We start from the raw sequence: 24,336 nt of genomic DNA on the forward strand, positions 1-24,336 counted from the left end.
GTGAATGGGTGAGGGGTTTCTCTGCCCCAGGGTTACAGTGTGAATAGGGTGAGGGGTGTCTCTGCCCCAAGGGTTACAGTGTGAAATAGGGTGAGGGGTTTCTCTGCCCCAGGGTTACAGTGTGAATAGGGTGAGGGGTTTCTCTGCCCAGGGTTACAGTGTGAATCGGGTGAGGGGTTTCTCTGCCCAGGGTTAACAGTGTGAATAGGGTGAGGGGTGTCTCTGCCCCAGGGTTACAGTGTGAATAGGGTGAGGGGTTTCTCTGCCCCAGGGTTACAGTGTGAATAGGGTGAGGGGTTTCTCTGCCCAGGGTTACAGTGTGAAATAGGGTGAGGGGTGTCTCTGCCCCAGGGTTACAGTGTGAATAGGGTGAGGGGTTTCTCTGCCCCAGGGTTACAGTGTGAATAGGGTGAGGGGTTTCTCTGCCCCATGATTACAGTGTGAATAGGGGTAAGGGTTCTCTGCCCAGGGTTACAGTGTGAATAGGGTGAGGGTTTCTCTGCCCCAGGGTTACAGTGTGAATGGGTGAGGGGTTTCTCTGCCCCAGGGTTACAGGTGTGAATAGGGTGAGGGTGTCCTCTGCCCCGGGTTACAGTGTGAATAGGGTGAGGGGTTTCTCTGCCCAGGTTATAGTGTGAATAGGGTGAGGGGTTTCTCTGCCCAGGGTTCTGTGAGGGACAGTACGTGGAATAGGGTGAGGGTTTCTCTGCCCAGGTTACAGTTGTGAATAGGGTGAGGGTGTCTCTGCCCAGGGTTACAGTGTGAATAGGGTGAGGGTTTCTCTGCCCAGGGTTATATGTGCTATATCATTGGAATGTGATACAAACCTAGGTGACGGTGTACTTTAGGACCATGCGGACGCCTCTGAGCAGTCGGGTAGGCTGTTTGGAGTGTTTATCCGACTGATAAAAAAATATATTAAAATAAAACAAATTTGTGCCCGTCTACTATGCAATTCTTCCTTCGTTGGTACCTGTTTGTCGTCTGAAAACTCATCCCTTCTTCTCTCTTCTTTCCCTCAGTGATCTGTACGTTTCGAGGGACCGTGACGCAGGGTCTGTCTCTGGAGATAGGAGAGACAATTCAGATACTGGAGAAATGTGAAGGTGAGTTAGTTCTACAGCATTTAATATACAGTACTGGACTTCTGGTGTTCACATACCCACGCTGTGCTGCAACACTGTCATGTTCTCATGTTCTCTGGAGGTTTAGTAGTAGTCATTGTTGCACAAGCCCTTCTCTGACAAGCTATAACCCCTATAGACAGTTCATATATTGAAGAAATGATCTGCTTTCATAGTCTCCCTGACTCCATAGCCTCCCTGACTCCATAGTCTCCTGACTCCATGGCTCCCTGACTCCATAGTCTCCCTGACTCCATGGCCTCCCTGACTCCATAGTCTCCCTGCTTCCAAGTCTCCCTGACTCTATAGTCTCCGTGACTCCCTGACTCTATAGCCTCCCTGACTCCATAGCCTCCTGACTCTATAGCCTCCTGACTCCATAGCCCTCCTGACTCTATAGTCTCCCTGACTCCATAGCTCCCTGACTCTATAGTCTCCCTGACTCCATAGTCTCCCTGACTCCATAGTCTCCCTGACTCTATAGTCTCCCTGACTCCATAGTCTCCCTGACTCTATAGCCTCCCTGACTCCATGCCTCCCTGACTCCATAGCCTCCCTGACTCTATAGGTATTCGTAAGAAGCAGGCAAAGCCAGTAGGCAGGTGAGACGGCTGTGACTGTAGCTGTGACTCTGGATGTGAGACAGCTGTGACTGTAGCTGTGACTCTGGATGTGAGACAGCTGTGACTGTAGCTGTGACTCTGGATGTGAGACCAGCTGTGACTGTAGCTGTGTGACTCTGGATGTGAGACAGCTGTGTTGTAGCTGTGATTCTGGATGTGAGACGGCTGTGACTGTAGCTGTGACTGGATGTGAGACGGCTGTGACTCTGGTGTGAGACAGCTGTGTCTGTAGCTGTGACTCTGGATGTGAGACGGCTGTGACTGTAGCTGTGATCTGGATGTGAGACGGCTGTGGATCTGGATGTGAGACAGCTGTTCTGTAGCTGTGATTCTGGATGTGAACGGCTGTGACTGTAGCTGTGATCTGGATGTGAGACAGCTTGTGACTGTAGCTGTGACTCTGGATGTGAGACAGCTGTGACTGTAGCTGTGACTTGGATGTTGAGACAGCTGTGTCTGTAGCTGTGACTCTGGATGTGAGACAGCTGTGTCTGTAGCTGTGACTCTGGATGTGAGACAGCTGTGACTGTGGATGTGAGACGGCTGTGATGTAGCTGTGACTCTGGATGTGAGACGGCTGTGACTCTGGATGTGGGACAGCTGTGTCTGTAAGCTGTGACTCTGGATGTGAGACAGCTGTGACTGTAGCTGTGACTCTGGATGTGAGACGGCTGTGACTGTAGCTGTGACTCTGGATGTGAGACAGCTGTGACTGTAGCTGTGACTCTGGATGTGAGACAGCTGTGACTGTAGCTGTGACTCTGGATGTGAGACGGCTGTGACTGTAGCTGTGACTCTGGATGTGAGACAGCTGTGACTGTATGTTGACTCTGAATGTGAGACAGCTGTGACTGTAGCTGTGACTCTGGATGTGAGACGGCTGTGACTGTAGCTGTGTGACTCTGGATGTGAGACAGCTGTGACTGTAGCTGTGACTCTGGATGTGAGACGGCTGTGACTGTAGCTGTGACTCTGGATGTGAGACAGCTGTGTCTGTAGCTGTGACTCTGGATGTGGGACGGCTGTGACTGTAGCTGTGACTCTGGATGTGAACTGGACCTGTGTTAACCTACTGATAATGAGTCTGATGGTGTGACATTAGACATGGTTCACTGGGCCTCTCGTTGTGTATCGATCAGGATAGGAGGCCGGGAAGGAGCGACACACACACACACACACACACACACACACACAACACACCGTTATCTGCTCTATCTCTCCAGGGAAATCTACTCTGTCTATTCCATTAACCTAACGCTTGGTCAGATCACACACAGCTCTGTTGATGGGATGGAATGGGGGGGGGTGGGGGGGGGGGGGTTTCTATGTTTCAGAGCAATAAGAGACTTCTCATAGCAGATCCCAGTCCCAGAGATCCTAGAGGATCAATGTTAGTGTGTGTTGAAGGGCTCAAAGCCTGGCCAGTGGTTAGCAGTAGTAGTAGTTCGTATTTGTATTTATTATGGATCCCCATTAGGATGCCCGTTAGCTGCTGCCGAGGCAGTTATACGATTTGTTAAAAATTACAATACATTCAAAACAGACTTCACAACACACTACGTGTGTGCCCTCAGGCCCCTACTCCACAACCACGTATCTACAACACACAAAAAAACATGTTTACGTGTGTGTATAGTGCATATGTTATCGTGTCTGTGATTGTGTGTGTTTCTTCACTGTCCCCGCTGTTCCATAATTTTTTTAATCTGATTCTACTGCTTGCATCAGTTACCTGATGTGGAATAGAGTTCCATGTAGTCATGGCTCTATGTAGTACTGTGCGCCTCCCATAGTCTATTCTGGACTGTGAAGAGACCTCTGGTGGCATGTCTTGTGGGGTATGCATGGGAGGTCTGCTGTGTGCTAGTCGTTTAAACACACTGCTCAGTGCTTTCGACATGTAATGCCTTTCACAAATACAAGTAGTGATGAATTCAATCTCCCCTCCACTTTGAGCCAGGAAAGATTGACATGCATATCATTAACGTTAGCTTTCTTTGTATATCCAAGGGTCAGGATAATAGGACTGCTCTGTTCTGAGGGCTGCTCTGTTCTGAGACAATTGCAATTTGTGGCACCTGACCACACGACTGAACTGACCACACGACTGAACAGTAGTCCAGGTGCGACAAAACTAGAGCCTGAACGATCTACCTTGTTGATATTGCTGTTAAGAAGGCAGAGTAGCGCTTGGTCAGACCTCTCCCCATCTTAGCCACTGTTGTATCAATATGTTTTGACCATGAACTTTTACAATCTAGTGTTACTCCAAGCAGTTTTTAGTCACCTCAACTTGCTCAATTTCCACATTATTTATTACAAGATTTAGTTGAGGTTTAGAATTTAGTGAATGATTTGTCCCAAATACAATTCTTTTAGTTTTTGAAATATTTAGGACTAACTTATTCCTTGCCACCCATTCTGAAACTAACTGCAGCTCTTTGTTTTCAGGGCTGCAGTCATTTCAGTCACTGTAGTAGCTGACGTGTATAGTGTTGAGTCATCCGCATACATAGACACACTGGCTTTACTCAAAAAAGTAAGGGGCCTAGACAGCTGCCAGCTGCCCTGGCTATTTGAGCCAGTAAAGGGGGCTTTACTATTCTTAGGTAACATATTGACTTTTGCTTCCCTCCAGGCCTGAGGGCACACACTTTCTAGTAGGCTTAGATGGAAAATATGGCAAATAGGAGTGGCAATATCGTCCACTAATTTCCTCTGTAATTTTCAATCCAAGTTGTCAGACCCCGGTGGTTTGTCATTGTTGATGTACAACAATAATGTTTTCACCTCTTCAGCAGACACTTTACGGAATTCAAAATTACAATTCTTGTCTTTCATAATTTGGTCAGATATACTTGGATGTGTAGTGTCAGCGTTTGTTGCTGTTAACACAAACACAAGGTGTGTTCAGTATCCTGTGTACACAACACAAGGTGTGTTAGTATCCTGTGTTAACACAACACAAGGTGTGTTAGTATCCTGTGTTAACACAACACAAGGTGTGTTAGTATCCTGTGTAACACAACACAAGGTGTGTCAGTACCTGTGTTAATGAAACACATCCAGCAGGCTTCTCTTGCGATGCCACAGGTGTAACAGACAGTGAATAGTATCCAGTCCAGTCAGTCCCTCTCTCTCTTGTCCGTCCGTCCGTCCGTCCGTCTCTCACTCTCTCTCACTCTCTCTCTCACACTCTCTCTTTGCTTTCTCAGCATGCTCTCTGCTCTCTGTCTGTCTGTCTGTCTGTCTGTCTGTCTGTCTGTCTTGTCTGTCTGTCTGTCTGTCTGTCTGTCTGTCTGTTTCTGTCTGTCTTCTGTCTGTCTGTCTGTCTGTCTGTCTGTCTGTCTCTGTCTGTCGCTGGCTGCTGGCTGTCTGTCTGTCTGTCTGTCTGTCTGTCTGTCTGTCTGTCTGGCTGTCTGGCCACTGCAGAATAATTTAATTCCATTATTCCATCAGCTGGAGAGAAGAACTCATTGACACAGCTACACGCTGTGCATTAAAACACCATGATGTGGTAATTAAACCGTCCATCGCTCCTTCCGTCTCTCTCTCTCTCTCTCTCTCTCTCTCTCTCTCTCTCTGTCTGTCTGTCTGTCTTTTCAGTTTGTCTCTCCATCTGTCCATCTGTCTCTCTGTCTGTCTCTTTGTCTCTCTCTGTCCATCTGAATGCTAGCTTCTCTCTTATTTAATCTTCCCACATTTCCATATAGTGTTGGGGAATAAGGGAATAAGGGAATAAGATAATAAGGGAATAATGCTAATAGGGAATAAGGGAATAAGGGGATAAGGGAATAAGGGGATAAGGAATAAGGCTATTAGGGAATAAGGGAATAAGGCTATTAGGGAATAAGGGAATAAGGGTATAAGGGAATAAGGGAATAAGGCTATTAGGGAATAAGGGAATAAGCCTGTCCGTTGTCGAGGTGTTTGGTGTCTGTGTGTGTGTTTGGTTTGGGCATGTGTGGTGTGTGTGTACGTATGCACGCACGCACTTGTGTGTGTGTGCCCAATCTGTATTCTCGTTAATTACATTGATGAAACAATTTTCCATATTCAGATGAGAGTTAGCTAAGGCTCCTCCAATTATGTGGAAGTCTCTGAGGCCCATTTGTCAAGTCTACGAGGCTTCAGGACTCACTGCTGGCTCTTCTTATTTAACTTCCCCTGTGTTATATCGCATTATAACCTTTCACTCTGTAACATGTCTGAGAGTTAAGACTACTACAATTATGTTGAGGTTCAGAGGCCGCAAGGTAACATCAGTCCTACCTGACCCCATTCACTCTCACATTATACTGAACATTAAGGTAACAGCAGTCCTATCTGACCCATTCACTCTCACATTATACTGAACATTACATCAGTCCTACCTGACCCCATTCACTCTCACATTATTACTGATCATTAAGTAACATCAGTCCTACCTGACCCCATTCACTCTCACATTATACTGAACATTAAGATAACATCAGTCCTACTGACCCCATTCACTCTCACATTATTACTGAACATTACATCAGTCCTACCTGACACCCATTTCACTCTCACATTTATACTGATCATTAAGGTAACATCAGTCCTACCTGACCCCATGTCCACTCTCACATTATACTGAACATTAAAGGCTAACATCAGTCCTACCTGACCCCATTCACTCTCACATTATACTGAACATTACATCAGTCCTACCTGACCCCATTCACTCTCACATTATACTGAATATGACCATGATACTGAAACTGTTGACCGGGTATTTTCTGTGGGTGGGCTGAGGGTTGATATCAGGGGTGTTTTCTGCGGGTGAGCTGAGGGTTGATATCAGAGGTATTTTCTGCGGGTGGGCTGAGGGTCGAGATCAGAGGTATTTTCTGCGGGTGGGCTGAGGGTTGATATCAGGGGTATTTTCTGCGGGTGAGCTGAGGGTCGATATCATGGGTATTTTCTGTGGGTGGGCTGAGGGTCGATATCAGGGGTATTTTCTGTGGGTGGGCTGAGGGTCGAGATCATGGGTGTTTTCTGCGGGTGTTCTGAGGGTCGATATCAGGGTTTTTTCCAGATCTCTCCTAAACACTGATTTTGTTATTTTCTCTCTTTCAGGATGGTACCGAGGATTCTCCACCAGGAAGCCTACAATCAAGGTAAATTACCTGGTGCTTTCATTCCTACGACATTTTATTTGAGAGGTCTGTTTCCACACTACTGTCGACCACTATGATTGGCTGTTTAGCTACGCTCACTAGAGTTTACTACTCTGGTTGGCTGTTTATCTACACTCTCTAGTGTTTACCACTCTGATTGGCTGTTTTCACACTGTAATTGGTGCAGTAGTGTATAGCCATGGGGTTCTGCAGTTTTTCTGCTTCAATTGAAACAAGGGTTAGTGTTTCATACACCTTACCCTCAGTTTGAAGATGTATTCCGGAGAAAGGTGTTTTATACAACAGCCTTCTTGTGTGTTCTCTTTTCGACTCTCTCCACATTTTGCAATCATCTCTCTGCTTCCACTGGCCATTCCACTCAAAACTCGCCTAACTTCTTCCGTGACAACAACACTGTTGAACGCCGTTTCTTCCCCATCAGAAGACTCTACAATGTCTGATTCAATGAACATGTTTTTTACCCAAATCAAGGATTTCCTAATCGTCTGATTCATTTTCAGAGTCAGAGATTGTCAGCGGGGCACGATCGTCCTCCAGAATGTAGTCAATCACAACTTATATCTGTTTATAGAGCTATTAACTTCAGGGAAGCAATGTTGAGAGCAGTAGCAACACTGTTTCAGTTCTTCATGGTATCTTAAAAAAAAGCAGTGGTAGAAAGGATTATCGACACATACTGAGCAGCTCATGTTATAGGCAGAAGCATGCTATATGGCAGGCCAATCCAAACTCATCTTTCGGCATTTCCAGCCCAGCCATTATCTCAGCCAATCATGGCTAGTGGGAAGGTACCTGTATTTGTCACAGGTCAGAGGTCACCTCGGGGTGTACTCCCTGAGGGTGCCACTGGAGGGCACCCTTATGTTTTCTAGTGTCCAGGTGAGCCTGATTGGGCTTATTGGGTTCACCTGGTGTATGACTATTTAGGTCCTCTGTGGACTAGGTCGGTTGCTCAGGTCTCTTGTTTTGTTTAGTGATTCATGTGCGTCATTGTTTTGCTGTGTAAGCTTCGGTAAATGTTCTGGATTTATCCTCACCTCTGCCTGCTGTATTTCTCTGCGCCTTGGTTCAAGTTTGTACGAGACTGACTGTAACAGTATTTTTACGTGGCTAAACCAACTAGGCTCATAATTTAATACTTTTATTCATATTTACAGATGGCATACAAGTTTGTTATTAAGGTACATGAAAGTTCACATGTTCCTGAACACATTTTGATTAAAAAAAACTAAAAAACATTGAAATGCCTCTCCTGTGAAGTAGTGATGTGCAACATACGCCTAGCTTCTTGAAGTGGGAAGCAGGTAGCCTAGTGGTTAGAGCGTTGGGCTAGTAACCAAAAGGTTACTAACCCACTGTTCCCCAGGCGCCGAAGATGTGGGTGTTTTTTAAGGCAGCCCCGACACACCTCTCTGTTTCAGAGGGGTTGGGTTAAATGCGGAAATGCGGACACTTCAGTTGAAGGCTTTCAGTTGTGGCCAAAAGTTTTGAGAATGACACAAATATACATTTTCACAAAGTCTGCTGCCTCAGTTTGTATGATGGCAATTTGCATATACTCCAGAATGTTATGAAGAGTGCTGAGATGAATTGCAATTAATTGCAAAGTCCCTCTTTGCCATGCACATGAACAAATCCCCCAAAAACATGTCCACTGCATTTCAGCCCTGCCACAAAAGGACCAGCTGTCACGCCCTGACCTTAGAGATCCTTATTTATTCTCTATGTTTGGTTAGATCAGGGTTTGAGTCGTGTGGGAAAATCTATGTTTTCTATTTCTTTGTTGTTTTGCCGTGTGTGGTTCCCAATCAGAGGCAGCTGTCTATCGTTGTCTCTGATTGGGGATCATATATAAGTTGTCATTTTCCGTTTGGGTTTTGTGGGGTGTTGTTTTCTGTTTCGGTTGTTTCCCTGACAGAACTGTGCGCTTTGGTTTTCTCCGTTTGTCATTTTGTTTGAGTGTTTTTGTGAACATTAAATTATGAACACTTTCCACGCTGCGCTTTGGTCTCATTCCGACGACGAACGTTACACCAGCTGACATCATGTCAGTGATTCTCTCGTTAACACAGGTGTGAGTGTTGACGAGGACAAGGCTGGAGATCACTCTGTCATGAATAACAGACTGGAAGCTTCAAAAGGAGGGTGGTGCTTGGAATCATTGTTCTTCCTCTGTCAACCATGGTTACCTGCAAGGTAATTTTTGCTTTGCACAAAAAGGGCTTCACAGGCAAGGATATTGCTGCCAGTAAGATTGCACGTAAATCAACCATTTATCGGATCCTCAAGAACTTCAAGAAGAGCGGTTCAATTGTTGTGAAGAAGGCTTCAGGGCGCCCAAGAAAGTCCAGCAAGCGCCAGGACCGTCTCCTAAAGTTGATTCAGCTGCGGGATCGGGGCACCACCAGTACAGAGCTTGCCATTTGTCATTTTCTCGGGTGAATCCCCTTTCCGATTGTTTGGGGCATCCGGAAAAAAGCTTGTCCGGAGAAGACAAGGTGAGCGCTACCATCAGTCCTGTGTCATGCCAACAGTAAAGCATCCTGAGACCATTCATGTGTGGGGTTGCTTCTCAGCCAAGGGAGTGGGCTTACTCACATTTTTTTCTAAGAACACAGCCATGAATTAAGAATGGTACCAACACATCCTCCGAGAGCATCTTCTCCCAACCATCCAGGAACAGTTTGGTGACGAACAATGCCTTTTCCAGCATGATGGAGCACCTTGCCATAAGGCAAAAGTGATAACTAAGTGGCTCGGGGAACAAAACATTGATATTTTGGGTCCATGCCCAGGAAACTCCCCAGACCTTAATCCCATTGAGAACTTGTGGTCAATCCTCAAGAGGCGGGTGGACAAACAAAACCCCACAATTCTGACAAACTCCAAGCATTGATTATGCAAGAATGGGCTGCCATCAGTCAGGATGTGGCCCAGAAGTTAATTGACAGCATGCCAGGGCGGATTGCAGAGGTCTTGAAAAAGAAGGGTCAACACTGCAAATATTGACTCTTTGCATCAACTTCATGTAATTGTCCTTTGACACATATGAAATGCTTATAATTATACTTCAGTATTCCATAGTAACATCTGACAAAAATATCTAAATACACTGAGGCAGCAGACTTTGTGAAAATTTATATTTGTGTCATTCTCAAAACTTTTGGCCACGACTGCACAACCTCCTTAAAACGGGTCACATATATTTATGTGGAGATGTTACGGTCACACGACATGTTTGAAATACAATACACTAACAGGCATTCTTTTTCTGGAAGAAAAACAGCATGTCCAGGACAAAACATTTAGGTACAGTACAGACAGGTACAGGTCTGAAGCTGTACTATATCAGGTATGAAGCTGTACATATCAGGAGTCTGTATTTGTACTATATCAGGTCTGAAGCTGTACTATATCAGGTCTGAAGCTGTACTATATCAGGTCTGAAGCTGAACAATTCAGGAGGTATGAAGTTGTACTATATCAGGAGGTCTGATGCTGTACTATATCAGGAGGTCTGAAGCTGTACTATAGCAGGTCTGAAGCTGTACTATATCAGGAGGTTTGTAGCTGTACTATATCAGGAGGTCTGAAGCTGTACTATATCAGGAGGTCTGAAGCTGTACTATATCAGGTATGAAGCTGTACTATCTCAGGAGTTCTGAAGCTGTACTATATCAGGAGGCTAAAGCTGTCCTATATCAGGAGGTCTGTAGCTGTACGTATCAGGAGGTCTGAAGCTGTACTATATCAGGTATGAAGCTGTACTATATCAGGTCTGAAGCTGTACTATATCAGATCTGAAGCTGTACAATATCAGGTATGAAGCTGTACTATTTCAGGAGTTCTGAAGCTGTACTATATCAGGTCTGAAGCTCTACTAATATCAGGTATGAAGCTGTACTATGTCAGGTCTGAAGCTGTACTATATCAGAGGTATGAAGCTGTACTATTCAGGAGTTCTGAAGCTGTACATATCAGGAGGTCTGAAGCTGTACTATATCAGGAGGTCTGAAGCTGTACTATATCAGGAGGTCTGAAGCTGTACATATCAGGTCTGAAGCTGTACTATATCAGGTTTGAAGCTGTACTATATCAGGTTTGAAGCTGTACTATTTCAGGAGTTCTGAAGCTGTACTATATCAGGTTGAAGCTGTACTATATCAGGTTTGAAGCTGTACATATCAGGTCTGAAGCTGTAACTATATCAGGAAGTCTGAAGCTGTACTATATCAGGTATGAAGCTGTACTATTTCAGGAGTTCTGAAGCTGTACTATATCAGGTCTGAAGCTGTACTGTATCAGGAGGCCTAAATATCTACTCTATCAGGCCTGAAGCTGTACTATAGCAGGTCTGAAGCTGTACTCTATCAGGTCTGAAGCTGTACTATATCAGGAGGTCTGAAGCTGTACTATATCAGGTCTGAAGCTGTACTATAGCAGGTCTGAAGCTGTACTATATCAGGAGGTCTGAAGCTGTACTATATCAGGAGGTCTGAAGCTGTACTATATCAGGAGGTCTGTCCTATTGTCTGATCCCCTCCTGCTGCTTTGTTCGCCTTTTATAGGCTGGTACAGGATGGTACACACATAAGCGCACACACAAATGCACACGCACGTTCACACACACACAGAGCCGTGGTAGTTCTAGACAACAGAGATAAAGCACCATCCTTTAACCCCATTACTGTACATCCTTTGTTGTTAGATAACCGGTTGACCTCTTTAGAAGCCAGTTTGTACTAATACAATGTATCAATGTCAAAAAACGAACTGTACAAAAACAATACTTTACCACTAAAAGCCAACTGTACAAAAACAATTCTTTACCACTAAAAGCCATTTTGTATGATACATTTTTATAAACAGTACCTAGAGAGAAGTAATATTACAGTGGCAATTAAGTCCTTTTTCTACTTACCCAGATGACTGGACGCATGCTAGCTGTACCCGTAGACTTCTAGTCATTGTGCTAATGCTAGTTAGCAATGGCTCACACATCTACAGTACCTTCAACTTTTTTCAAACAGCACGCAGATATACAAAAGGTATCCCACGTCTTCATTGCCAAAATCTCGCACCATCCCTTCAACGGTACATAAGACGCAGTTCAAGTTGCATAGATGTTTTATTCATAACACTAGAGGACTCTATAACGCTGTAATATGAAACTATTTAATGTATGTTTCTCTGTGTTGTCAGGCGTTCTCTTTGAAGCTTCTACAACACCAGTCATTAGGCTTAATTGTTTTGCACTTTGAGGCAGAGGGCCTTTTTTTGAATTTTTCAGCTTCTGTGTTATAGACTTAATTTTAAATTACAACCTAAAACTGTAGCACTTAGAAGTGCTAGGTGTTTTACTTTTAATCTATCTTATTTAAACTTGATTTAATCAGTGAAGTCACATTGAGATTGAGCCCTGGCCAAGCAAGCAGCACAGATGAGTTACCTTTAGTGTGGTCTGTAACCTGTGATGTAGCCTCTATTGGATTGAACTGTGTGTAAAGGGCGGCAGGTAGCCTAGTGGCAGGTAGCCTAGCTAGTGGCAGGTAGCCTAGTGGCAGGTAGCCTAGCTAGTGGCAGGTAGCCTAGTGGCAGGTAGCCCAGCGGCAGATAGCCTAGCAGCAGGTAACCTAGTGGCAGGTAGCCTAGCTAGTGGCAGGTAGCCTAGTGGCAGGTAGCCTTAGCTAGTGGCAGGTAGCCTCAGTGGCAGGTAGCCTACTAGCTAGTGGCAGGTAGCCAGCGGCAGGTAGCCTAGCAGCAGGTAGCCTAGTGGCATAGGGCCTAGGGGTACAGTGGCAGGACCTAGTGGCAGGTAGCCTAGCTAGTGGCAGTAGCCCAGCGCAGGTAGCCTAGCCGAGGTAGCCTAGTGGCAGTAGCCTAGCTAGTGGCAGGTATTCTAGTGGCAGGTAGCCTAAGGCTGGGAGTAGAGGAGAGAAAGGAAAGAGAGAGGAGAGGAAAGGGAGAGGAGAGAAAATGGAGAGCAAGGAGAGGAAAGAGGAGGAGAGGAGAGGAGAGAGGAGAGGAAAGAGAGAGGAATAAGAATGAAAGGAAAGAGAGGAAAGGGAGATGAGAGGAAATGAGAGGAGATGAGAGGAGATGAGAGGTTAGGCAGAGAAATCCCAAGGCAGTGAAGGGGACATTGCCCGTGGTAGGTTGCCATCTTTCATATGGATGTTAAACGGGTGTCCTGACTCTGTGGTCACTAAAGATCCCATGGCACGTATCATAAGAGTAGGGGTGTTAACCTGGTGTCCTGGCTAAATGTCCAATTTGCTCATGGTCACCTAATCATCCCCAGCTTCCAATTGCTCAGTCATCCCCCTGCTCTCTCCTTTAGCTATTCCCAGGTTGTTGCTGTAAATGAGTATGTGTCCTCTGTCAACTTACCTGGTAAAATATATTTAAATACTTTAATACTAAGTATATATATTTCTATAAGTGTATTTGTGTTTAACAGATTAATCTGTGTGACGAACCATCTCTCTGACTCAAACATCTGGTGTCAATCCTAGTATGGTAAATTCTGGTAATCCAGTGAATTTATAATTGTTAAACGACAGTGAGATAGGACTATCAGAAAGGTTACTCAAAGGTATTTATGCCCATGTGACTAACAGGATATAATTGACTAAATCATTTGCATGAGGGACTCCATATTCTAAATGAGGACTGTAACCTATAACTCCATTCTAAATGAGGACTGTAACAATAACTCCACTTCAATATGAGGACTGTAACCTATAACTCCATTCTATATGAGGACTGTAACCTCTAACTCCATTCTAAATGAGGACTTTAACCATTAACTCCATCTAAATGAGGACTGTACCTATAACTCCATTCTAAATGAGGACTGAATCTCTAACTCCATTCATAATGAGACTGTAATCTCTAACTCCATTCAAATGAGGACTGATCTATAACTCAGATTCTAAATGAGGACTGTAACCTCTAACTACCGTTCATAATGAGGACTGTAACCTCTAACTCCATTCTAAATGAGGACTGTAACCTATAACTCCATTCTAATGAGGACTGTAACCTATAACTCCATTCTAAATGAGGACTGTAATCTCTTAACTCCATTCTAAATGAGGACTGTAATCTCTAACTCCGTTCTAATGAGGACTGTAACCTCTAACTCCATTCTAAATGAGGACTGTAACCTATAACTCCATTCTAAATGAGGACTGAACTTATAACTCCATTCTAAATGAGGACTGTAATCTCTAACTCCATTCTAAATGAGGACGTAATCTCTAACTCCATTCTAAATGAGGACTGTAATCTATAACTCAGTTCTTAAATGAGGACTGTAACCTATAACTCCGTTCTAAATGAGGACTGTAACCTATAACTCCATTCTAAATGAGACTGTAACTATAACTCCATTCTAAATGAGGACTGTAACCTATAACTCCATTCTAATGAGGACTGTAACCTATAACTGCCATTCTAATATGAGGACTGTAACCTCTAACTCCATTCTAAATGAGGACTGTAACCTATAACTCCATTCTAAATGAGGACTGTAACTATAACTCCATTCTAAATGAGGACTGTAATCTCTAACTCCATTCTAAATGAGGACTGTAATCTCTAACTCCATTCTAAATGAGGACTGTAATCTATAACTCAGTTCTAAATGAGGACTGTAACCTCTAACTCCGTTCTAAATGAGGACTGTAACCTCAACTCCATTCTAAATGAGGACTGTAACCTATAACTCCATTCTAAATGAGGACTGTAACCTATAACTCCATTCTAAATGAGGACTGTAATCTCTAACTCCATTCTAAATGAGGACTGTAACTATAACTCCGTTCTAAATGAGGACTGTAACCTCTAACTCCATTCTAAATGAGGACTGTAACCTAAACTCCATTCTAAATGAGGACTGTAACTTATAACTCATCATCTAAATGAGGACTGTAACTCTCTAACTCATTCTAAATGAGGTACTGTAATCTCTAACTCCATTCTAAATGAGGACTGTAATCTATAACTCAGTCTAAATGAGGACTGTAACCTATAACTCCGTTCTAAATGAGGACTGTAACCTATAACTCCATTCTAAATTGAGGACTGTAACCTATAACTCCATTCTAAATGAGGACTGTAACCTAACTCCATCTAAATGAGGACTGTAATCTCTAACTCCATTCTAAATGAGGACTGTAACCTCTAACTCCGGTCTAAATGAGGACTGTAATCTATAACTCAGTTCTAAATGAGGACTGTAACCTCTAACTCAGTTCTAAATGAGGTCTGTAACCTCTAACTCCATTCTAAATGAGGACTGTAACCTCTAACTCCGGTCTAAATGAGGACTGTAACCTATAACTCTATTCTAAATGAGGACTGTAACCTATAACTCCATTCAAAATGAGGACTGTAACCTATAACTCCATTCTAAATGAGGACGTAACTAACTGTTTGGTACATAGTATTTCTAAAATCTGCTGACATACTGCGTGTGTGTGTGCGCATGTGTGTGTGCGCGTGTGTGTGCGCGTGTGTGTGTGCGCGCGTGTGTGTGTGTGTCCGCATCAAATCAAATGATCAAATCAAATTGTATTTGTCATGAATACAACAGGTATTTCACCTTACAGTGAAATGCTTACTTACAAGCCCTTAACCAACAATGCAGTTTTAAGAAAACAAGTGTTAAGAAATTATTTACTAAAATAAACTGAAGTAAGAAATAAAGAAATACAAATAGAAAAATTATGGATTAAAGCATAGTAGCATTTATCAAGCATTTTTAGAAAAACAGTATATTAGCACCTATGATAGCGTCTGAACGGTCTCCATTTATCAACTAGAAGTCATGTATATCTACTGCCAAGCAAGGCTAGAACTGAAACATGTATATCTACTGCCAAGCAAGGCTAGAACTGAAACAGAATAGTACACCAATCCGTCAGCGTTGCATTCCTGTGTGCCTCGGTTTGTAGAGCGTGGCAGTCGGGGTTGTGGGTTTAATTCCTGATAGATTTCCCCTACTGCAAGTCGCTTGGGATAAAAGATGGCATGTACTGGTATAATATATACTGATGTATTAGCAGCCAGCATTTCTGCACATGAAGTTAACCGTTAAAACCACTTATAACTACCCCCCCCCCCTTCTTTCAATTTCCGCCTGAAGACATACCCAAATCTAACTGCCTCTAGCTCAGGCCCAGGAGCAAGGATATGCATATTCTTGGTACCATTTGAAAGAAAACACTCTGAAGTTTGTGTAAATGTGAATTGAATAGGAGAATATAACACAATAGATCTGGTTTAGATAATACAATGAAAAACCATATGTTTTTTCTTTTTAATTGTTGCATCATCATCTTTAAAATGAACAAGATAAAACAAACATTCAGTTATGATTATGGGGACAATTTCAGGGAAAAACATAAGAGGGCAACAGTACTTGTGCAAAGTTTCAGAATGATAACTTCCAAAATGAGTGTGCTACATGACATTTATCATGAAGTCACCCAGGTGTCCCACACAAGTAGCCCAAATGTACCCAAGTGGCCAAATTGGTGAAGGTATACATTTTGAAACAAATAACTATATACAAAATACCAAAATGGTATTCTAAAACACCCCCCCAAAAAATGGAGGAGAAAAAAATGGGGGGAAAAAATATAAAGAAAAAAAATATATACATTTACAAAATAACATGGGTAACTATTTACACACTTTCAATATTTGGAAGAACCTCAGTCCTCTATCAAATCAAATCTATTTATATAGCCCTCAAGTGTAAATATGAACAGTTTACCTCTAGATGGCCCGGGAGGTGTGGAGCCAGAGACAGCAGGGGTCCAGCTGGATGAACCAGCTTCAGAGGGGGATGGACACACTTTGGGGATGGACACGTTGGCGGCAGACACACGTATCTCGACCATGCTCCCTCTAATCCATAATATGTCGACTGAGTTGAGGAAGAATGCGCTGGAGGAAGTATAGCCAATGTGTACTTTACACATTTCATTACATGTTTATCTATTGCAAATAAAATGTAAAAACAATCACAAATAATATTTTATATTATTAATTTCAAACAACGGCATTAGCATGAGAAGAACTTACCAGTCCAAAACAATGTCCTCTCCGTTCAAAAAATATGCTTCCATTTGAGTCATGGTCGCTAACTGAGTCGTCTTCCAAAAGCATATGTTTCACTTTCACGATCAATTTCCTCTATAATTTTGTCTACATTCGTATATCTAGTCTTAGATTTAGCTTTCCCTGACTTATTCGCCATGATGTTTGATTTATAAACATCTCGAAAATGCTTGTTACGAAAACAAAACAGTGGCTGCTGCGTAATGAGTGTTCCTTCCAGTTATTGATTCTTCAAGGGCGATGACATCTTTACGCCAGATTTACTAACATGGGCTGGTCTTCCCAAAACAACAAACATTACATATTGCCCGTTTACCCTCTGGCTCATTTGGCTGATCTTACCCAGGCTAGATTTCAAGAACGATCAGTGGTCATTGGTTCATTTTTTTAAATACAGTCAATCAACGAAACAGTGTCATAACTTTAATGTTGGTAGCACCCAAGAGGCTCCGTTACTTGTGTCTCCAATCGTTCCTTTTTCGGGTCAATACCGTTCCTCCCGAAGATGACCCATCAAGTTTTGGTGTTTGTTACATAACAAATCTAGTTATTGCAAGGAAACCCAACATGACTGCGTAACTAGCTCAGCGTTCAGTCTAGTTGTATATTACGTTGCATGTTTCGTGGTAGATTTAACTTTAGGAATTGGTACACAGCGGAAAAGTTGCAAACCAGCTAGAGATTAAGACTGTCACCCACAACTGTTTTAATCTGTTCTAGTAGAGGCTCTCATGAAAAATGATGTAAAAAAGTGGCAGCTACGATTATACCAAAAGCACCCTATGTGTCGATTGCTGTACGTAGTCTGATCAGACCACTCAAAAGAGCGCATTGAGGAATTAGCAGAAAAACAGAGACAATAGAAATTTCAACAAAACGGTGAAACAGAAGTTTGAATCTCTAGAAGTGCGCAGAATAACGTGATAAGATTTGTTAGCTCCGATGTGCTGGTCAGTAGAAAAAAAAGGATACGATTTGGAGTATATGTGAGCTTTCTTGCGCTAAGGATAATCAATCTGAATGCTTTCGCAGTAATAACATATCTTTACTTTTATTGAAAATTCATGGACAACGACAAAGTTCGCATAGATTAGCAATATATTACTACGGCATTATTGAAGACATGACGAAATAGGCATTGTATATTTTTCACAAAGGCAATGCATACTTCAATCAGTGACGTAATATTCTGGCTGAGTTCTATCACGTAGTGGTCGGTCAATTCCAAAATCAGCGCGTGAATCGGTGTTTAGACGAGTAAAGAATTCACAAAGTTGAAATTTATTTAACGTAAAATTGCGGATCACAAGACACTAAGGAAAGACAGCGGAGAGCGTAGCAATTGGACCTCACGCTTACGATGCGAGCATGTGCTAGCGTTATCAAAAGGAGACAAACGTGTCAATACACAGTGGCGCTTATAGGGAGCAATTATTGGTTGCGTGGCTTGTTATGTATGGGTTTCACCGCACCACCCACACCAAACATTATTTATCTATTCGTTATTATTAAACAAAAGAAAGAAACCCCGTAGGATTCCGAACACGCGTTGTTATGATCGACAAGCGCTACTTTTATGAATGTGGTTGAAAGAACCTATGAAAGAGAGACGGTTCAATCAACAAATCTTGGGTTTTTTCTCATATACACAATGGCTTCCTGAGGGCAGAATTTTTATGATGGGACGCACAGTGTTTACATAAAGCAAATGGCTTTGCTTAGCTGTGCGGCTTGCAGGGTCCCTGTTTCCCTGGTTGATCACGCAATGGCACATGCCAGTGCACTACTCCGACACCATCTCAGAGCCCAATCTCATCTAACAGATCCGTACGGTGAGCTCCCAACTAGAGCACGATGACCAAGATACATCGTAAACTACCAACAATTCAGGCGTGAAAGAGCAGGAAAGGAGTGAAAAAGTATCAAAACATTTAGATATAAAACGACGGAGGAACTATCACAACACAATTAATAAGCTAAAGACTGTTGTTCTAAGCCCGTGAGCGATGTGGCGGGTAATTTCTCTCACATAAGCTGAACCGATGCTAGGGCGCCAGAGCGCTCAACATATAGGAAGGTAGGCCTATTTCTACACTGACCGGCTAGGCACTAACGCATAACATGGAGGTAGGCGCTATTTCTAATAACGCTTAGCGCTAAAGCAGCTAATCAGGTGCGAAAAGTAGTATACCTAGTTGATTCTACATATCACGGTATAGAGCAGCTAAATACGCCACTACACAGTGGAGTAGAGCCTTTTCATACACTATTTAAACGTCTAGACTTAGCGTGAGCTGAGACTAAACAAGTGGAGCGTGAGGCCATTATGCTACACATTAACCGGCCTAGCGCTAAGCCGCTATACAGTGAGTAGGCCCAGTATTCTACACTAAACGGCTAGGCGCTAAGCGCTAACATGGAGGTAGGGGCTCTAATTTCTATACAGCGTTTAACGGCTAGGCGCTAAGCGCTAACAGTGGAGGAGGCCTATTTCACACTTTAACGGCTAGGCGCTAAACTCGCTAACAGTGGAGGTAGGCCTATTTCTACACTAACGCTTAGCCGCTAAGCCGCTAACAGTGAGAGGTAGGCACTATTTTACACTTAACGAGCTAGGCGCTAAAGCGCTAACATGGAGGTAGGCTATTGTCTTACTACCTACACGGCCAGGCCGCAAAGCGCTAACATGGAAGCGCGCGCCTATTATCTTACATTATACTACGACTATCGGCGTGCTTCCAATGCGAGTTTAAACGAGCCGTAGGTTATGTCCGTACTGTTCTCCACTTAACACTATGCCGGCACATTCCAGACGAGTAGCACCCTATTCTTATCTCAGTTGATCTAAATACGTCACTCTGAGGCGCTAAGCGCTAAGCTAGTATGCCGAGGTAGATGCCCATGCTTCTTCTATCAATCGTAGAAACCGCTAGGTGCTAGAATACTTCAAAGTAAAGCGTGAGTAATTAGTACAGTCAGCCCTCCCTGTCCCGGCGCTCCAACTGAAACTTTGGCCAGGCGCATCATATCTCTATGATGTCAGTTGGATAGCCATTTGGCCCCAGTCTCTTAAACCACAAACTAACCAACTAACCAACTATAACAATGCTTATGCGCGAGCGCCACCATAAGTGTCACCTTCTCACAGTCAAATCACAATTAGCCTTCGAGACTGAGTCAACACATCACCTAGCGTCGACCGGCACATAGCCTCTACCAAAACACACACACACTAGAGGCGTGGTTCGTGGTACAAGTGGACGCCTCGGTCCATATACTCCCAGCATCCTCTTTAGCATAGTGACCTGCGCCCACACTGAGCGATCATCTCCCTCCAGCAACTGGGCACTGTACCTTGCCGTGTCGATCGTGCCGTGTGAAAGAAAGCTCTCTGATAGGGAAATGATATGTGATGTGAGGTAAGAGTCGAAGTGTGGAGCTGAGCTGTGTCGCTATGATCGTTTGATAATAGTGGTGTGGTGAGTAAGGCGACAAGGCTCCAGCATCGGGTTTCAGTCACGTCGTCCGGTCAAGTGTAAGTATGCCTGTAAGTGCGGCTCGTGAATGCCTCCAGTGTAGCTCCAAGTAAGTAGCCTACTACAACAGACAAAACGCGCGACAGCCAGAATGTCAGCTGTAACTAGGGCCTGTGACGGTAAATGAATAACCGTGTAACTGAATGTTATGGAAGAAGACTGTCATCAAAATAAATCAAATGTCAAAGTTGTTTAAAAAGGCCTACATTCATTTTAGGATAAAACAAAAAACGTTTATTAACTTTATTTCATGTAGATCAACTTGACCTAATAGCAGGAGTGTTTTTACTAATTTAAGCAATTGTTTTGCTAACTTAGTCTGTGTATTAAACTTCTACACTCTGCCCTCTTTCCAACTGTCCTCTGTTCTCCACAGCCTAACCGCTGATGCATGTCGGCAAAAGCTAGACACTATGGCACTTCAGTAAAACATATTTGGGGGGGGATGTGTGGACTTCTTTTATACAATACACGTTTTCATTGCTTGCTAGCAAATACAAAAATCTTCTTCCTTTAAAACAGTGTTGGATGTGTCTGACTATTCTTAATTTATTTGTGCTTCATTCTATAGCTAAAGGTGTCCAGATATCTCCAGGAGTGATTCTATAACTAGAGGTCCAGATATCTCCAGGAGTGATTCTATAAGCTAGAGGTGTCCAGATATCTCCAGGAGTGATTCTATAGCTAGAGGTTCCAGATACTCCAGGAGTGATTCTATAGCTAGAGGGCTCCTGATATCTCCAGGAGTGATTCTATACTAGAGGTTGTCCAGATATCTCCAGGAGTGATTCTATAGCTAGAGGTGTCCTGATATCTCCAGGAGTGATTCTATAGCTAGAGGTGTCCTGATATCTCCAGGAGTGATTCTATAACTAGAGGTGTCCTGATATCTCCAGGAGTGATTCTATAACTAGAGGTGTCTTGATATCTCTAAGAGTGATTCTATAACAATTTTTTTATAATAATACGTTTTCTTCACATTTTCAAAAAGGTACATTTATATTATCCAACGGGGCTATACATTTGGGCAAGTTTTTTTTCTCTCGCCTGAGTAGCCTCGTTTCACTGCCAAAAATTGCATTAAATATCTAGTGTTCAGCGAAATAACAACACAATGTCAAATACAGGTAGCCTAGTCAAATAATTAACATCCAATCACATTAACCGTTACTCTCTTGTCGGAAACCTTCACTCTTGCGCAGACATTTAGAAACGAAACATGACATTTTGAAAAAAAAAGCTATGGGAGTTTTTTGAGCGAGAATAAAGACGACTTTCGAGTAGTAAGACATTTATAAAAGCAGCAGATACCATTAATAAGAAGGGGCTAGAAGCGTCTTATATGGTGAGCTACCGAGTGGCTAGGACAGGCAAGCCCCATACTATTGTGGAGGACTTCATTCTTCCTGCTGCAGCGGATATGGCTGGGACAATGCTGGGGATAAGGCCAAAAAAACTATACAGACAATGCCTTCATCAAACAACACTGTTTCACAAAGCATCAGTGACATGGCAGGAGATGTTTTGAAACAATTACTGCTTTGCATACAAGCCAGTGAATTCTATGCGTTACAGCTGGATGAGTCAATAGACGTGGCGGGCCTGGCACAGCTCCTGGTATATGTCCGTTACGTTTATGGGGGGTCAATTTAGGAAGATATCCTCTTCTGCAAACCACTGGAAACCAGGACAACATGAGAGGATATTTTTAAAGTACTGGACAGCTTTTTGACATCAACTGGACTTTGGTGGTCAAGATGTGTTGGTATCTGTACTGATGGCGCAAAAGCCATGACAGGGAGACATAGTGGAGTGGTAACGCGCGTGCAAGCAGTTTCTCCCTACGCCACTTGGGTACACTGCAGCATCCACCGAGAGGCTCTTGCTGCCAAAGGAATGCCTGACAACTTGAAAGACATTTTGGGAACTACATTGAAAATGGTTAACTTTTGTTAAAGCAATGCCCCTGAACTCTCGTGTATTTTCTGCATTATGCTATGATTTTATTTCATTTTAAATTTTTTAAATCTGTGCCCACGTTTATTTAACTAGGCAAGTGAGTTAAGAACAAATTCTTATTTACCATCACGACCTACCTTTACAATGACGGTCTACCAATGGTATGGGCAGCGACCATGTAACGCTTTTACAGCATACAGAAGTGCGCTGGTTATCAATTGGCTAAGTATTGACACGTTTTTTTGAATTGAGAGACGAGCTTAAAGTTTTCTTTACTGACCATCATTTTCCCTTGTTTGACCGCTTGTATGATGATGAGTTTCTCACACTTTCTGGCCTGTCTGGGTGATGTTTTTTCTCGCCTGAATGATCTGAATCTAGGATTACAGGGACTCTCCGCAACTATAGTCAATGTGTGGGACAAAATTGAGGCTATGATTAAGAAGTTGGAGCTCTTTTCTGTCTGCGTTAATAAGGACAACACACAGGTCTTTTCATCATTGTATGATTTTGTGTGCAAATGAACTCAATCTTACGGACAAAGTCAAATGTGATATAGCGAAGCACCTGAGTGAGCTGGGTYCGCAATTACGCAGGTACTTTCCTGAAACGGACGACACAAACAATTGGATTCATTATCCCTTTCATGCCCTGCCTCCAGTCCACTTACCAATATCTGAACTAGAGAGCCTCATCGAAATAGCAACAAGCGGTTCTGTGAAAATGTAATTTAGGATAGGGCTGCGCTCAGAGTTTCTTGCCTTGGCAAAGCGCACTGTTAAGACACTGATGCCCTTTGCAACCACGTATACCTATGTGAGAGTGGAGAGTGGATATGTGAGAGTGGATTCTAAACCACATTTCTTCTTTCTCTTCTTCGTAAGCTACTGTTATATTTCAGGGAAAAGTCTCTCTCTCTCTCCTCTCTCCCTCTCTCAAAAAAAAGAGAGAGATTACTACAGACGCAGGAAACAGTACAATTCTATTCCTTCATGCTACCTACTGAAATTAGTACCTACAGGCCCAGCAGTACCGTTCTATATCCTCGCTCCACGTATTAAGAGCCGTACATAGCAGGACAGTACCGTTCTGCTTCAGCTACCTAACGTAATTAGTACCTACAGGCCAACATACCGTTCATCCTCAGCTACCTACTGTATACTAAATATAGTACCTACAGGCCAGGACAGTAACCTTTCATATCCTCACGCTACCATACTGTAGTTAGTACCTAACAGCGCCAGGACAGTACCTTCTATTCCTCAGGCTTACCTACTGTATTAGTACCTACAGGCCAGGACAGTACCTTCTATTCCTCAGCTACCTACTGTATTAGTACCTACAGCCAGGACAGTACCTTCTATTCCTCAGCTCTACTGTATTTAGTAACCTACAAGGCCAGACAGTACTTCTATTCCTCAGCATTCCTACGTGTATTAGTACCTACAGGCCAGGACAGTACTTCTATTCCTCAGCTGTCCTACTGTATTAGTACCTACAGGCCAGGACAGTACCTTCTATTCCTCAGCTTCCTACTGTATTAGTACTAAAGGCCAGGAACAGTACCTTCTATTCCTCAGCTTCCTACTGTATTAGTACCTACAGCCAGGGACAGTAACCAGTTCTATACACCTCTCTCATACTTACTTGAACAACTCATACTTACTAGATACCATCTCATAACTTACTGAACTCTTCTATGACTTACTGAACCTCACCCTCATACTTACTGCAAGCATTCTCTCAAACTTACTGAACCATCCTTAATACTTTACTGAACTCTATCATACTTATGAACCTG

The 24,336-nt window shown here is 43.2% G+C and overlaps 1 long non-coding RNA gene across 1 annotated transcript in view; it reads left to right on the forward strand.

Annotated features, from left to right (window-relative positions):
- The first annotated feature begins 1,033 nt into the window (after positions 1 to 1,033).
- The window catches only part of LOC112073318 (uncharacterized), a 76,423-nt gene continuing 53,120 nt past the window's right edge, over positions 1,034 to 24,336 (forward strand). The window contains exons 1-2 of the long non-coding RNA XR_002894500.2: positions 1,034 to 1,106; positions 6,848 to 6,888. This is a non-coding gene — a long non-coding RNA (uncharacterized lncRNA). The remainder of the gene's footprint in view (positions 1,107 to 6,847; positions 6,889 to 24,336) is intronic.

Source organism: Salvelinus sp. IW2-2015, unplaced genomic scaffold (genome assembly GCF_002910315.2).
Source record: "Salvelinus sp. IW2-2015 unplaced genomic scaffold, ASM291031v2 Un_scaffold2226, whole genome shotgun sequence".
NCBI lineage: Eukaryota > Metazoa > Chordata > Actinopteri > Salmoniformes > Salmonidae > Salvelinus > Salvelinus sp. IW2-2015.